Raw genomic sequence first — 16282 nt, forward strand, 5'->3', positions numbered from 1 at the left:
ACCTGGCCTGTTAGTGGGCCCTGAGGACAGGGTTGATGACCACTGCTCTAGAAGGTCCGAGTGATCCGAGGAAAGTCTCGGGAGTTTGACCGAATCAAGGAAGTCATCTAGTTGAGACTGGGGAATAGGGTGGTCATTTTTATATAAGGTGCAGTAGAACTTATGGAACGTTTCCATAATGCTGTGTGGATTATGTGACAGTTCACCTGAAAGGGTGCAAATTTTGGGAAAGGTGAGGGTGCGTGGCTTAGGAGATAATTTAGCTGCAACTTTGGCTCCTATTTTGTCCTTTTGGGTATAAAATCGCACACCCGACCATCTAAGATGTTTCTCTGCTGCAGTGGTAAGCGCTAAATTCAAAGAGGTGCGGGACGCTTCAAGAGATTTCAAAGACTCACTAGTTGGGTTGAGTTTATGTGCTTTACTTAAGGAATGGAAATCCCTGGTGAGGTTGTCTATCTCTGTCTTTCGTTCTTTTTTAAGTTGGGAGGAAATTTGAATAATTTTCCCCCTGATTACTGCCTTGTGGGCAGCCCACAGGGTTTCTGGAGAAATTATGGAGTTCTGGAATTCTGGAGTCAGTATTATTTAGTAGGAAGTATTCTTGAATGTTACGAGTGAGAATTGTGCATTGGACGGGATCACTTAAGAGTCCTTCATTGAGACGCCAGATATACTTGTTCCCATGTATACGATGACCATAGAATGATCAGAGATGGGTGAATCCCTAATAATAGCTTTAGTTGTCGATGGGATATTTTGGGATTGGATGAAGATGTGATCGATTTTGGTGTAGATTTGGTGAGAACCAACGGCTAAGATCTGCCTATTGGAAAGTGTGGAGAGGGGTACAGTTCTGAAAGATACTTTAGAGCCAGTACTGAGATGCCTCTTTCAGGCAAGAAAAATGATCATGCAGAAATAGCAGGCTCATACCTCCCCGATAGTGCAGAGTTGGGTTGAAACAGTTAACGAGAGAGTGATGTATACTCGACAGGGCAACTATGGGAAATTTATCAGAATGTGGCAACCCTGGCTAGATGAGATGGGGTACTCCCCCTAAGGGGGGATGGAGTTGTACTTCGGTCCTTTTTTTTTTGCTGTTTGTTTTGTTTTTCTCGTTTCTTTTTCCCCGCCTTTTTCCTTATCTGATAGCTTTTGTAATATATAATTAGTTGATATATGTACATTAGGATGGTGCGGGGGAGAGGGTGGGGAGGGTTTGGGTAGTTGAGGAAAGAGTATTGCTATATTATATAAGTCTTGCAATATTTATAATACATAGAAAGGTATCTGTTACTTTTTATATTGCAATTTTTGTCATTGTTAGGCCACTTATGTAATATTACTCTATAAATTAATAATAAAAAAAAAAGTATTAAAGTAAAAAAAAAAGATTTGGTGAGGAGCAGAGAAGTGGGTATAGTCTTTAGATCTAGGGTTTAATTCCCTCCAGATGTCTACCAGACCCAGAGTGTATAATGTGGAAGCAATTTTGGTACTCTGTCTCGGGGGTTTCCTGTGTGAGGAGGCCCCGAGGCTGATTTATCAAGGGAATGATCAAAGGGGAGATTAGTATCTCCACCCATTACAATTTTCCCCTCTAGCAATGGACCGAGGGTGGACATCATGGAGGAAAAGAAGCGGGCCTGATTCTTATTTGGGGTGTAGTAAGAAATGAACGAGTAAATAGTACCTTCTATGGAGCCCTTAACCAATATACCTTCCCGATCTCTAAATGTGTCCGAATGAGAGAAGCCTACATTTTTGCAAAAGCATATTGCGATGCCTTTCGTCTTATTAATAGCATTGGAGAGGAAGAACTGGGGGCAGTGCCTGCCCATACAGGAATGGGGGATTGTAGGACGTTGGGAAATGAGTTTCCTGTAATAGCAGGACATCAATTTTTTGGGAGTGGTAGAGTTTAAACTTAAATTTACGTTGTTTTACAGGGGAATTCATACCCTGCACGTTGTGGGTTACAATCCTTAGATTGTTAGAACAGTTGGTGTCAGTAGGCATGGATCAGAGGGGAGGATGCGTGCTGTGTAGTGGGAATTCTTACCCTGATCTCCTGGGATGAGAGTCTGGGAATATTCAGCGGTGGCCCAGGGATCTGGTGTGTCAGCTACAGATTGTGAGATGTACCTCTGGGAGACCCGGAAGAAGATAAGAGAAGAGAGGTAGCAAGGAGAAGGTAGGGAGACAGTCCTGAGAAAGAGAGAAACAATATATTAAGAGCAATGCATATTTTACTGTAGTACTCCTTAATTAAGCGCAGCCTATCAGAGACCGAAGTCTTCCTGCTGGGAGGGGGGGCTGCAAATAATATAATAATAATATAATAAGCACTTAAATGCTGAAATTCACAGTCAAACTTTTTCAAGAACCCTGGTGTCCATCATCGCTCCCCCATCTATGTTAGTGGGAGAGACGAGGGACCCCAGGCGGCTGTCAGTCCTGTAAGAGCCAAGGTGTACTTTAAATAATTGTAGATGATGGTGGTTATGCTGGTGGTGAGTCGATGGGGGATCCCCGGGTAGAAGTTAGACTGCAGTCCAGTCTCTGACACCACCCAGAAAAGGAGAATAGGAGGACAGTCAGAGAGATGTCTTCAAGACGGATGGCCATCCTTGGGTTTCTTTGCTTGTTGTTTCTGCCAGAGAGGTTTGAGGGGGCTCATAGGGGGAGGTATTTTCGTTGAGAGGGAATGTTTAGGATCCAGTGAAGGAGCAGGAGAATGGGAGATGAGACCCAGGTGGAGTAGGATGCGTTCGCCGTCAACAATATTAGCAAAGCTGTAAGATTTGTTCAAATAAGAGAAATTCAGTAGAAACGGAAAAGCCCATGTATATTCGATTTTTGGGACAGGACTTGCAAGAGCGGCTTCAAAGATCTTCACTTCTGTATTGTATAGGGCGACAGGTCCACAAATATTTGAACTGGATGACCCTGGAACGAAAGGTTATCAGACTCCCTGGCCTTGCGCATAACGTCTTCTTTGAGTTTGAAAAAATGCAGCTTTACAACAATGTCCCTGGGGAGGCCATCTTGATGGGGTGGTTGAAGTGCTCTGTGAGCGCGGTCTAATTCCAGTCTATGGTCTGGTATGTCAGGGAGTATACTTATAATAAATGACCGAATGACGGAGTCTGTGTCTTTAAATGTTTCAGGAAGGCCCCGGAGCCTTAAGTTGTATCTGCAATTCCTATTTTCAAGGTCATCGAGTTTAGAATATGCAGTTTCAAGCTGATCCTGGAGGTCTTGGATCCTGTCATTGTTTTGTTTGGCCATGGCGATGGTTTGGTCTGACTTAAGTTCAATCGCCTCTATCTGGACGTGATTTGCAAAGTATTTTGGGCCAGTCCTCTGGAGAGCATGCTAGAGAAGGTCTCCATCAGGGCTGTGAAGTTAGTGGAGATAGCAGGGTAAGATTTGAGATGGGAACCGGGATGGTCAGGGGTAGCAGAGAAGTCCTCCATAGGCATTCGTGGGGTGCCATTGAGAGTTCTGCCCAGCAGTGATTCCATAGAAGAGGCGGACAATAATGGTATCTGCAGATTACTCACAGTTGGAGGAAGCCGGTCCTCGCAGTGTGGAGCGTTAGGGGCTGGGTCGGGGATGTATTCGTCCAGATCCTGGGCTAGGCCTCGCGCAGATGGGGATGCCGCCTTTTTGGCATGGGCCGCGTGCGGCAGATCGAGTGCCAGCTGCTTGGATAAGTTTCGCTGGCAGTGCTTCCAATCATGCGGGGGGATCGTCCGGAGCCTCGGGGAGCCGTGGGGTGAGTGGCAGAAAATATTCTCCACTGATGTTGGCTGTGGCGTGGTTAGTGGGCCATAGCGGAGCGGAGTTCTCAGGACATGTGACCGCCCATGAAGCCGCCGCGCATTCGCTTATCTATGTGGTCTTTTAATAAACTCTCCAGTATCTTCCCGACTATAGAAGTTAAACTAACAGGTCTATAGTTACTTGGTAAAGACTTTGTTCCCTTTTTAAATATAGGCACCACGCCAATCCAGTGGTACTATTCCCGCCATTAATGAGTCCCTAAAAATGTGATACAATGGCATTTTAATTACAGAGTTCAATTCCTTTAGGATCCATGGGTGGATGCCATCTGGTCCAGGTGCTTTATCCACCTTTATTCTGTCTAAATATTTCTGGACCATATCCCTTTTGAGCCATTGTGGATCAATCGGGCCTGTGTCACTACCACCCCTATTATGGACATGAGCTCCCCCATGCTTCTTTGTATACACAGGGCTGAAGAAAGTATTTAATAAATTTGCCTTCTCTTTGTCCCCAGTCACCCACTCTAGATTATTTTGTAATCTAGGGCCTACATGCTCAGACCTGACCTTTTTACTATTAATATATTTGAAGAATAAGCACCGACCTCTTCTCGTTGGGGGCATGTGGCCTGGTATGGTTCAGGAGGGGGGGCTTGCTTGTCCCCCCTTTCCTGACTTGCCAGGCTGCATTTCCGAATAAGGGTCTAGTATAGATTTTGGGGGGACCCCACGCCATTTGTTTTTTCAATTTTGGTGTGGAATTCCCCTTAAAATACTTGCCAGACCCAAAGGGCTTTGTATGGACTGGGGGGGAACCCACATCATTTTTTTCTTTCTTTTTTAACTGGCTATTTTTTTCATTCAGCTGTCAGCGGGGAAACCCATTAACAACTGATGACTCATTGGTTGTTAAGGACTCCTTGGCCAGCTTTCCGGACCACTCTTTAACAACATGCTTATACTGTGCCATGATTGGGCAAAGCTTTGCCCAATCAGGTTGCAAAATGCATTCTGCAGTGCACGCCCTGCCAAACACCCTGGGATTTTTGGCGTTGGACAAATGAGCCAAACTATTCGCCCAACACTACTGAACAAGTCCAGTTTAATATAATCACTACTAGCTATACCATGACGTGCTGTAGAAAACTGTGATCCTTTCAGGTATGTATATTTACGTAGCTGTTTACCTGCAGTTGAGATTTACAGTAAATGAACCCTCAGCTGTGTATACTCCTCTTCAATGACAGAATTTTTCAGCAACAAATTCATGTACCTACACCTGAGCACGCCACTGTCAACGGCGATATGCACGGGAGTGACTCCATCGCGGCTTCGTCGAATAACAGCGGCGGAGCAGCGAGACCCACCGAGAAGATGGATGCTCCAGACTACAGGGGATAGCGGTGACTTCGCTGGCTCCTGTGTCAGGTAAGTGACACATAATGGACTACTATGTGATGCATAGTAGTCCATTATGCTTTACCTTTGCAGGGAATCAAAGAGGAAGTAAACTCATAAGGGTTTACTTCCTCTTTAAGGTACCCATATAGTGCCATTAATTTACACATACATTGCACACTCACGTAAACGGGTGACCCCAACTTCTCTGACACTGTGTGACTTTAGAGGAAGGTGAGGTCATCCGTTTATGTCACCGTGTGGCCCCCTGCCTTCCTCTAATGTCACGTGGTGTCAGAGAGGGTGGGGTCACCCGTTTTATGTCACCAGGCGGCCCCGCTCACAGCGATATAACAGTTGTCATCGCAAAGAGGCTTCTGTCAGCGGGAGCCCCCCATGGAGGCGGAGTTGTTGCGAATGGACATTGCGGGACAGTTTTTTTTATTTTACCATTTTCACACTTTTTTTTTTTGGTGAATGTGTATGGGTACAATGTACCCAATACCCATTCACATGGGAGGGGGTGCGGGATCTGGGGGTCCCCTTGTTAAAGGGGCTTCCAGATTCCGATAAGCCCCTACCCTCAGCCACCAGCGGCAAGCTCCATGAGTCGTGTTGCGGGTCCCACAGACTCAATCGCCAAGGGGATGCATGCGATTGTCTAACAGAGAAGAAGAACGGGGAGATGCTAATGTAAACAAGCATCTCCCCGTTCTGCCTAGTGACAGTGTCACTGATCGCTGCTCCCTGTAATCAGTGACACGTCACACGTAGCCACGCCCACCCACAAAAAAGGACGTCAACTTTGTTTGGAAGTCACGTTGCACGACCGCACAATTGTCAGTTAAAGCGTTGCAGTGCCGAATTGCAAAAAGTGCTCTGGTCAGGAAGGGGGTAAATTCTACCGAGGCGGAAGTGGTTAATCCATACTATACTATTCATACTAGACCCAAAGGACCTGGTAATGGACTGGGGGGGGGGGGGTGGACCCATGGCATTTTTTTAAAAATTATTTTTATCTATATTACTGGGATCCGACAATTCATTACAGCCACAAGCAGTTTTAAATGACTTGTTTTCCTTTTATAAATTAAATTTTGCTGTGGTATTGTTCTAAACACAGGGAAAATATGCTACTTTACAGGCATACTAAGGACACCCCCCAGGCATGATATTTAAAGGAATATTTCATTTTTATTGTTTCACTTTAAACATTAACAACTTTTTTTGCATTGATTCATGTCTCCTGGGCAGGACCCAGCCCCCATACACTTTTTATGGCAATAACTTGCATATAAGCCTTTAAAATGAACACTTTTGTTTTTTCATGTTAGTGTCTGATAGACTATAACAGTGTTCTGCAGCTTTCGAATTTGCCGGAAACACCGCATAATGTTCACTGTTAGGCAAACGCCCAATGTTTGAGTCGAACTTAAAGGGGTTGTAAAGGTTCGTTTTTTATTTTCTAAATAGGTTCCTTTAAGCTAGTGCATTGTTGGTTCACTTACCTTTTCCTTTGATTTCCCTTCTAATTGTTTTTTTTTCTTTGTTTCCTTTGTCTGAATTTCTCACTTCTTGCTCCTCCTCAGTAAACTGTTCAGTAAGCTGTTCTGGCTGACTAAACACCGCTTGGATGATGGTGTGAAGTTTACTGAGGAGAAACAGAAAGTGAGAAATTCAGACAAAGAAAAAAAACATTTAGAAGGGAAATCGAAGGAAAAGGTAAGTGAACCAACAATGCACTAGCTTAAAGGAACCTATTTAGAAAATAAAAAACTTAGCTTTACAACCCCTTTAAGTTTGACTCGAACATCGGGCTCAGCCCTACTTAGAAGCATTAGTCAACATTCACAATCATTTAGTAAATTACACTCAGTCAATCAACTTTTTTTTATTTGCAGACTTGCATCTGGAAAAATTACAGTTGGAATCTGAATTGCAAGGGGAAAAATTGAAATACATATATACTGTAGTTAGATTAATGCAACCAATTATATTTACATATAAACTGTTTTTTCAGTGTAGTTATTTTGTATAAGACATAAAACCTTGAGTTCAATTCTAGGATTCCAATAAATGCATATCACATACTTATTGTGCGTTAAAACATCCCCAAGTTACATCTGAATGACCCTAAATCCAAGACTCATGTTCTTCTTAGAACAGATCAGTAAAACACAGAAGAATATAAAGAGTTGGAATACGTGGCTCAGATTTGTGAGCCTGGCTCTTGGAGGATATCTGTATGCTGCTGCAGGCACCGGCTTCTTCCTCTACAATCATCTAATTGGATTTTCATGTCCAAATCCTGTTCTCTTAATCAAAAGGCAAACAAAATCAATCTTTCGAGTTCCAAGAATTTGAGTGCAGCATTTAGTTCTTAAGCAATGAAAGACATACTCTATAAATATCCATCAAAGCCCAGCTTCTTAAATTGTTTAACTATATAAATGCTGGAACTGTGTAAATCACTGCGAAAATCAGCTTTGTGAAGGTAAGGTAATGGAGAGAAATCACTAATGGTTGTGATCACTGGGCTGACTTTGCATTCTGGTACATCCTATATGTTAAAGATGGCTTACATCTGAACTCCGTATGCTGAGAGAATGGTTTCTGGAACAGATGAATATAAATTTAAACTAGGTTGAAGGGTGAGAGAGCAATCCAGAAAAACAGTGATCGCTATGGCTTTGAGAGGGACCAGGCAGCAGTAAAAGGCATGATGAGAGAATTTGGGGGCGAAGGTTATGACAGTTGAAAATAGCCCTGTGTTACAAAAAAAAATGATGACAGATGCAGCTTAAATTACTGTATATCCTACAAATGATACTTTGAATTAAATGTGCAATTTAAAATGTATGTGCATGAATGCAAAAGAAGCCTGGAAAAAATGACAGGGATTGTGATACTGATGTACAACCTAATTTAATTGGTGTTACAGAAATATTGCTGGATTCTTCACAAGACTTGTCTGTTAACATTTATTCTTTTGATGTCTTTTAGAAGGACAGGTTAAAGAGATAACATATTGGAGTGTGTTTCAGTTTTAAAAGTACAATAGAAATGCAAGACCAAAACATGTATGTATACATAATATATATTGTAGATACCTTTTTCTTTTTCTATAGGTGATCACATGACCTCTGTTCGTAGCTGCATAAGGGGCTTAGAGAGCTGGGGGTATAGACTGCATTGGGCTTGCCAACAGAAGGCAGGAATAAAACAGTACACTGATCTTTCCAGTGAAGAGCTATGCAGGGGGGCATGTCAAAATAAGGCTTTGCCATTGGAGGACAGGCAGGGTGTGCTTCAGCACAGCCAGAAAACTGACCATGCTGGGATGGATGTGCTTTTATGCTTAGTGCGACCAGTCTGAAATAGGAAAGCAGGGGAACTGGCAGGATCACCAGGTATTTCACACAAAGGAAGCAATGCAGAGAGAACAGAACACAAATACACGTCAGCACAGACATATATCAGGAATATGAAATGTTGGGGTAACATACTCTTTAACTATACAGAAACATTATGGACAAAAATAATGAGTCTGCAAGCAGCATGGGTCTCCAAAAGAACATCCATATTGCGCTTCTATCAATGACTTATGGAAGAGTCCATACTTGTAAATAAAGTGTGTGGGTAGGTAAAACGTGGTGCAGTGGCAGTAATGACACAGAGTCCGGTTGCAGATAACTCAAAACGTGTATTGCAGAGAATGTCCAATTACAAACAACCCTATTGGAAGAGTGACACTCTGGGTTAACACTCACAGTTCTGTGTAGAGGTTCAGCAGAAAAATATGCACTGACAATGTCTGTCTTGAGAGGGTGGGATGCGGCCTGTCTGGTCCCAATGGGGAGGCTTCCATGCAGGATTGCATGTCCCTACTCATCAGTAACCTTTCTCTGCCGCTAATCATTTTTCCTGAGACAGGTGCTCTTTCCCTATCCATCTCATCAATGTATCATCAAAACCTGGGGGCAGGGACTTAAAATGGCTCTGCTGACCCAAGATGGCCACCAGGGATCACCTGGATACAGTGTACCCAACCAGAAGACTACTTTCAGGTAGGGATGAGCTTCGTGTTCGAGTCGAACATCGGCTGTTCGCCCGTTCGGCGAATTCTGAGCGTTATGGGCTGTTCGCGCCAAATTCGTGTGGCGCTCACGGCCCACAATGCACTGCTTCATCGCAGTGCATTGCTGGCTCATGATTGGCCAAGCATGCACTGTGACCCCGCATGCTTGGCCAATCACAGCGCCAGCAGCGAGGAGAGCCATGATTGGCCACAGGCAGGATGCCTGTGGCCAATCATAGCTCAGGCTGTGTAGTACACGCCCCACACTATATAAGGCCGCCAGTGCGGCGGCCTAGTGTAGTGTGTTGGCGTCTGAAGCAGTTAGTGGGTGTTCTGTGTACCTTCAACACAGTACACACCGATCGTTTTCGGACGATTTTCGATCTTGCTGTTGTGTAGTGGTTGTTGTCTGTGTGCCCTGACCGCAGTATACACCGCTATATTCACCTCACCTATATAGCTAGTGATCTATCTTTTATAATAGAGCTTGCAGTCAGTAGTGGTAGGAGCTTGTGCGTGCTGTCTGCGTGCTCTGTACCCAGTACACACCGCTATATCCACCTACATAGCTTTTCTCTATTTGAGCCCACTTGCCATCTGCAGGAGTTATTGGAAGTTGTGTGTGCCTCCAGCACAGCACAGTATACATCTGTATATACCCCTTTATCTCTGGTGTTCTATAAAAAAGGCATCTGCAGGAGTTAGTGGGTTTTTTGTGCCTCCAGCACAATATACACCTGTATCTACCCTTTATTGCTGTTCTCTAATAGAGCCATCTGCAGGGCTTAGTGGGTGTTGTGTGACTCAATTACAGTATACCCCTTTATCTCTGGTGTTCTATAATAAAGGCATCTGCAGGAGTTAGTGGGTGTTGTGTGACTCCAGCACAATATCCACCTGTATCTACCGTTTATTGCTGTTCTCTAATAGAGCCATCTGCAGGGCTTAGTGGGTGTTGTGTGACTCCATTACACTGCTGTTTTACCCAACTCCCTTCAGGCCATTACCATGTCTGGAAGGCCAGCAAGGAGAGGCAGACAGGCGCGAGCCGATAAAAGAGGGCAAGCAGGCTCTGTGTCTAGAGACAACAGTGCTGGTCGTGGACGCGGTGCATTGTCATCAGCATGTGGCCATGGGACACGCTTGTCCTCCTTTACGGCAGCTGGACATGTTGAACCGCAACATGCCAACGACTTGGTAGAGTGGATGACCAAGCCCTCTTCATCCTCCTCATCCTCTCTCACCCAGGCTCAGGGTACTAGCAAAGCAGCTGCCAACGCATCGTCTTCCCTCCTCTCAATGTCATCATCAGTGACTCCTTCCCTAGACCCACCACGTCCTCCTGAGGAGTCTCCTGAACTCTTTGAGCACAGTGTTGGGTACATGCTCCAGGAGGATGCCCAGTGTTTTGTGGGCTCTGATGATGACACTCAGCTAGAGGAAGGCAGTAGCGTAAGCGCAGAGAGAGGGGATGCTCAAGAAGGACAGCAATCTGGCAGTCATGTTCCACAAGCTGCAGCATACTGCCAGGTTTTCTACAGCGATGAAGAGGGAGGGAATTATGAGGGCACTGACTCCACGTGGGTGCCTGGAAGGAGAGAGGAGGAGGAGGAGGCGCATGTCCAACGAGGCAGGATGCCCTCCGGGGGCCAGCTTAGGGGCAGCACACCGACTGAATCACACCGCAGAGCTCCGCCTGTGCAGGGCGCTGCCTCTGCGCGTTATTCTAAAAGTTCTTTGGTGTGGGCCTTTTTTGAGACGAGTGCATCAGATCGCACCGCTGCTATTTGCAACATATGTCTCAAGCATATCTCGCGTGGCCAAAACATCAGCCGCTTGGGCACCACATGCTTGACCAGACATATGTTGACCTGCCATGCAGCTCGTTGGCAAGCGTACCTCAAATACCCACACCAAAGAACAAAGCGGACCTCTCCTTGCTCCTCATCAGCTGGCATCTCCAACCCCACTAGACCTTCAGTCCTCTCTGAAACCTGCTCTGAGAGGAATGAAGGTGTAGAATTAGGTGTGTCACAGCCAAGTGCTTCTGGGAACTCTGCTAGCAGTACACCCACGTCCGATTATAGCAGGCAAATGTCCCTGCCCCAGCTGCTGGACCGGCGAAAGAAGTTCACTCCCAGCCATCCACATGCCCAGCGGTTGAATGCTAGCTTGGCTAAATTGCTAGCACTTCAACTGCTGCCTTTTCAGTTGGTAGACTCGGCCCCCTTCCGTGTGTTTGTACAATGTGCGGTTCCTCAGTGGCAGGTCCCCAAACGCCACTTTTTCTCACGTAAGGCGATTCCGGCTCTCTACCGACATGTGGAAGGCAATGTCCTTGCCTCGCTGGACAGGGCGGTCAGCGGTAAGGTGCATATTACCGCTGACTCATGGTCCAGCAGGCATGGACAGGGACGTTACCTGTCTTTCATGGCCCATTGGGTCACTCTTCTGGCAGCTGGGAAGGATGCAGGACAAGGTGCAGTAGTGTTGGAGGTTGTTCCGCCACCACGCCTCCAAAATGCTACTATTGGTTGTGACACACCTCTCTCCTCCACCCCCTCCTCTTCTTCTTCCTCCATGGCCTCTTCCAGTGCTCTGTCCTCAGAACCAGCGGTGCTTCGTAGGCGTTCCAGAGGCTACACAAGTACGCAGGCAAAACGATGCCATGCCGTGCTTGCGCTGGTTTGTTTGGGGGACAGGAGCCACACTGGGGCAGATGTTTTGTCAGCTCTGCAGGGGCAGGCCGAGAGGTGGTTGACGCCAGCTTAAGCCAGGAATGGTGGTTTGTGACAATGGCACCAACCTCCTCTCCGCCCTCCAACAGGGACAACTGACCCATGTGCCCTGTGTAGCTCACGTCCTTAACCTGGTGGTGCAGCGGTTCTTGGGCAGGTACCCCGGCTTACAGGATGTCCTGAAGCAGGCCAGGAAAGTCTGTGTGCATTTCCGCCGATCATTTAATGCCTGTGCTCGGCTGGCTGAGCTCCAAAAGGAGTTGAACCTGTCCAAGAACTGCCTTATATGTGACATGCCCACCAGATGGAACTCAACGTTGGCCATGCTGCAGCGGCTGCACACGCAGCAGAGGGCCATCAATGAGTACCTGTGCGACTACGGCACCAGGACAGGGTCAGGGGAGCTCGGTTTTTTCTCACCACGCCAGTGGGGCATGATCAGGGATGCATGCACTGTCCTGTCACCGTTTGAGGAGGCCACAAGGATGGTGAGCAGTGACAGTGCATGCATCAGTGACACTGTACCTCTTGTCCACCTCTTGGAGCATACGCTGCGTGGAATAATGGACAAGGCACTTGAGGCAGAACAGAGGCAGGAAGAAGAGGACTTCCTTGCCTCTCAAGGCCCCCTTTATCCAGACAGTGTTCCTGCTGTGCCACCCATCACACAGGAAGAGGATGAGGAGGAGGAAGAGGAGGAGGAGGATGATTGTGTCAGCATGGAGGTGGAGGCTGGCACTCAGCATCAGCAGCAGCAGCAGCAGCAGCAGCAGCAGTCTTGTAGGGATGATTTACAGTCCCAAGAAACACGTGGACTTGTACGTGGCTGGGAGGAGGTAGCTGCGGATCATGTTGTCCTTAGTGACCCAGAGGACTCCGGACCGAATGCCTCAGCTAACCTACGCTGCATGGCCTCCCTGATCCTGCAAAGCCTGCGGAAGGATCCTCGTATTCTTCGGATCAAGGAGAGGGACCATTACTGGCTGGCCACTCTCCTTGATCCACGGTACAAGGGTAAGGTTGCCGACCTTAACTTGCTATCGCAGAGGGAGCAGAGGATGAGAGGGAGGCCTTGCAGAAAGGTCTGTGCAACGCATTCCCAGAGACTGGGAGGTTACAAACTCCTGGTCCTGGACAACGTGTTGCTGAGGCATCGGTCAGAAGGAGCGGTGGAGAAGGTGGCCGTCTGACTGATGCTTTCAGACAATTTTTTAGTCCGCAGCCCCAAGGTATGATCGGTTCCAGCACCCATCGCCAGCATCTGATTTACATGGTGCAGGAATACCTAGGGGCAAGGTCAGACTTGGACACCTTTCCCACCAAAAATCCTCTGGCTTACTGGGTCTTGAGGATGGATCATTGGCCAGAGCTTGCACAGTATGCAATTGAGCTACTGGCCTGTCCTGCATCCAGCGTCCGTTCGGAACGCACCTTCAGTGCTGCTGGTGGCTTTGTTACCAATCACAGGGTGCGCCTGTCCACCGAATCAGTTGATCGACTGACCTTCATCAAGATGAATCAGTCTTGGATCACCCACAGCTACCAAGCACCTGAAGCTGATGTAACAGAATAATTTTTTTTGAAATATCACATCCCTTCAAGACTGCCTATGCTGATGTTGAGTGACTGTCCTGTTATGTCGATTGTCTATCCTCTTCCTCCTCCGCTGATATGTTGGAAGAACATTTCTGGTTCTGGGTGATGCCATCAGCCCAATTTTTCTGCCCCTGTTTAACAGGGGTGTTTAAGTACAATTTTTGATGCAATGCTTTGCAGCAGGGCTAATTCCTGAAATCAAACAAGAGTATATGGGAGAGGTTGCAGTGTCGTGGCACCAGCACCAGTGCCTAAGGCCCAATTTTTCTGCCCCTGTTTAACAGGGGCGTTTAATTACAATTTTTGATGCAATGCTTTGCAGCAGGGCTAATTCCTGCAATAAAACTAGAGTATATGGAAGAGGTTGCAGTGTGGTGGCACCAGCACCAGTGCCTAAGGCCCAATTTTTCTGCCCCTGTTTAACAGGGGCGTTTAAGTACAATTTTTGATGCAATGCTTTGCAGCAGGGCTAATTCCTGCAATAAAACTAGAGTATATGGGAGAGGTTGCAGTGTGGTGGCACTAGCACCAGTGCCTAAGGCCACATTTTTCTGCCCCTGTTTAACAGGGACATGTAATTACAATTCTTGATATAATATTTCACAGGAGGGCCCCTTCCTGTGCCCACCCAGAGTAACGGTGAGGACTTATAGTGTTGTGGCACCAGCACCACAACCACCAAAGGTAAATTTTTCTACCACTGTTCAACAATGGCATGTAATTACAATTCTTGATATAATCGTTCACAGCAGGGCGCTCCAGCGCCCACCAAGAGTCACTTTGAGGGCTTACAATGTTGTGGCAAAACCAACACCTTGTTCTGCCATTTCTGCAGAGCATATAGGGCAGGCCCCTACTTTCAAACATCCAACTTACAAACATCTCCTACTTGCAAACGGATGGAGACAACAGCAAGTGAGATGAAAAAAGATGGACGACAAAACAAATTATACAGGGGTGATAACCCTTCCCTATGTTTTCCAAAAAGCTTAAAAATAGTTTTTTTGACTGGAGCTACACTTTAAAAATGTACCAGTTGAAAATTACAAACAGATTCAACTTAACACAACAAACCTACACAGTCCCTGTCTTGTTTGCACCGCCTGTACACTGCTGTTCTGAGTATATAGGGCCTGGGGGCCACACGCATTTCATTTTTTACCCAAATAGGCTGGTAATGGGCAGGGAGGGCTACCTATGCCATTTTTCTCAATGATTTTCAACCATATTGCAGGAACCAGATATAAGATTAAAATCGCAAGCAGTTTTAAATGGTGTTATTTCCGTTTAATGTCATTTTGTGCAGGGACTGTTCTAAACACGGGAAACACGTGGCACTTCACAGGCATACTACAGACACCCCCCAGGCACCATATTTAAAGGAATATTTCACTTTTTTTTCACTTTAATCGTCATTTTAGGCATTGACCCATGTCCCCTGGGGCAGGAGCCAGGTCCCCAAACCCTTTTGAGGACAGTATCTTGCATATTAGCCGTTAAAATTAGCACTTTTAATTTCGAACGTTCGAGTCCCATAGACTTCAATGGGGTTCTAATGTTCGTACGAATTTGGGGTCCGTTCGAAAGTTCTGGTGCGAACCGAACCGGGGGGTGTTCGGCTCATCCCTACTTTCAGGGCAGAGAAAACCATAGAGAAATATTAATGTAGAACTACAAGTCCCATCATGCCGTTGCCTGTGGGAGTCATGTTTGTAACTGTCAGCCTTGCAATGCCTCAGGGGAATTGTAGTTTCGCAACAGCTGGAGGGCCGCCAGTTTGAGTCCTCTGATGTAGAAAGTCTTGTGAGCCTCCACTAACAAAAAATGCCTAATTACTGTAAATTAGCTGCAAGCGTTAAACATGTCTCATAAAATCATGTAAATGCTAGATAATAAAATATATATACGCTGTTCTTCTAATATACCCAATAGACTGCACACTATACAAATGTGATAACCAAGTGCAAACAAATGTAAGTCATACAGTGGTATAAATCAATCAGTCTCTATCAACTTTAAAAAGTGACAATAGTGCAACAACATACATATAATTACATAAATAAGTAAATAAAGTACATCTGTGCATACACATGGTTAACAATTATACCCCTTCTAACTGTGTCAAACGGATCATGTATTAAATAAGCAATGATCCCACTCCTAAATTAATCATGAACCAAAGTTCTCCTGTGCAGATACGTGACATCCAACTATATAAGTTTAAATGTGCTTAAAGTTCATGCAATTCTGAAACTATTACGTTTGCTTAAAGTCCATGCGATTCTGAAACCGCTAAGAAGGTGATCCAAAGCATGCTGTAGTGATTTCACTCTGGTGCTCCCCTTAGGTATTGAATGCTCACCTCAGGGAGTTTGACTTTGCAATTAAGCGCAGGCAATACACGCCTATAAACCACCTCTGGTTTCCTGCAGTTAAACTGGATTCGTTAGTGTGATGCCTCAGTAAGTATATAGAATAAAGATAGTGTAATACAGTTTAAACAATTTGTTGTATCACAGCAAAACAACCCCCATCTGGGGTACTCACATTACTCTGATATATATTGATATAGTCTATATCAGGTGAAAAAACACAAAAATACCGGACTGATATTGGGGTGGTATGGGCGTCCTCCTTAGCAGATCACCTGCCTAACGTGCCATCCTGTCCTCTTGCCA

This window comes from Lithobates pipiens, unplaced genomic scaffold (assembly GCF_037356315.1).
Source record: "Lithobates pipiens isolate NorthernLeopardFrog02 unplaced genomic scaffold, aLitPip1_a1.2 Scaffold_22, whole genome shotgun sequence".
Classification (NCBI taxonomy): Eukaryota; Metazoa; Chordata; class Amphibia; order Anura; family Ranidae; genus Lithobates; species Lithobates pipiens.